The sequence below is a fragment of the Pygoscelis adeliae genome, unplaced genomic scaffold (genome assembly GCF_000699105.1).
Source record: "Pygoscelis adeliae isolate BGI_AS28 unplaced genomic scaffold, ASM69910v1 Scaffold4, whole genome shotgun sequence".
Lineage (NCBI taxonomy): Eukaryota > Metazoa > Chordata > Aves > Sphenisciformes > Spheniscidae > Pygoscelis > Pygoscelis adeliae.
The window spans coordinates 11,082,435-11,084,068 of NW_008824986.1; positions in this window are offsets into that span (position 1 = coordinate 11,082,435).

The window sequence follows — 1,634 nt, forward strand, 5'->3', positions numbered from 1 at the left end:
AGCGGCGAGAGGATAATTTGGATGTGCGAGAACAAACCAAGGTCATCAACACCGCCGAAAGAGCGCAGGAACAATAGATTCATTTGAAACAATATTTTACAGACGTTTCGCGATCAATACGAACTGAAGCATTATGCTGTACCAATCTGTTAATGCTCTTAATGGTCTTCTCATTCCGGTAGCACACTATACCGAGTCGATAGAGTAAAGTGATTATTACAGAGACACTTGCAGCATATTTGAAAAAAAAACCAAAAACCCCACGTATTTCCACCACTGTTTTAAAGCGGGATTATTCCCCCGGAGCGGGGAGCGGCTCCGTGTGTCCCCACCTCGTGTCCCCACCTCCGCCTCCCGTCCTGCACGTCGCAGTCCCTGCCAGCAGAATCAAACATTTCTCACCAACCTGTACCAGAAAATTTGGAAGTCTTCGGATGCAGAAAAAATTTAAAATAACAATGAACAAAATACCAACCTCCCAAGCTCGCTCGCCGGGAGCGTGCGGCTGCTGGAGGGGCCGAACCGCCCGCGGGCTCCGCTCCGCTCCGCGCAGCCCGGTCCCTACTTCAGCCCTCCGGGAGGCAAAACTCTTCTGAATCCCCAAATCTGGTGGCCGGGAAGTTTATATCTTTCCCCTCGCTGTTTGCTATACACAGCAAGCCTCTATTTACTACCAAATAAAAGAAATACATGTATGTTTCGACCACAAACAGGCGAGCTAGTTCTGTTCAGCCAAGCTCAAAACATTGGCCGAGAAGAATCGTGTTATCTCTTGAATTGCAAACAAAGGCAGGTATTTGCCGAGCGGGGTTGCAGCAGTAAACAGAAGTGGCCGCGGAGTTACTAACCGCTTAGAGGAATGAAGCAACTTTCTTTGAATTACACCAACCTCCCTGGCAAACAGTTTTTGTCTCTGTAAAGATGTTGTTTTCTCCATCACTCAAAGCGATTGCTTTCACTCCGTCCGAGGGCAGCAGTTGATGCGGGCTCTCCAGAAACTTTAGGCAGGGCCGGGGGTGCGGGGGGGGTGGTGTGTGAGTTTACCTTGGCAGCCTGTCCCGCTCCTCGCCGGAGCTCCCCGCCCGAGAGCGGCTCAGCGCAGCCGGGAAAGCCGGGTCTGCTGCAGAGCCCTCGCCCGGTGGGCATCCACCGCCAAATGTCACCTCGTCCCTAGAAGGGAGAGATGAAACCGCTCGCGTCCCTTTTCGCCGGAGCGTTTGGGGGTAGGATGGAGTTCGGGGATACTTTCTGAGGGCTTGAGAAAAGCCTGAGCGCCAGACCCGGCTCGCTGTGGATGCGGACGGAAAGGAGCATCCCTCTCCGAGGGCTCCTTCCCGGCCAGGGAGGGAGGAAAAGCCCGTCCAGTCCCGGGAAGTGCCGCTGCAGGAGGGGTGCCGGTCAGGGGGCAACGAATTGGGGTCACACGCCCTCAGCCCACCGTCTGTGTCCAACTTTATTGCGCGGTTTCATAGCCTGTCGTCTGCTGTCGATTCCGCGGCATGCAAGGGCAGCAAGAAGCAGAAAACCTGGGCCCTGGTTTTCCCTTTTTTTCCCCTTCTTTTTTTTTTTTTTTTTTCTTAATTAAAGAAGGAAAAAAAAAACCCCCTACCCCAGCCCCATCCCATCCCACCAAG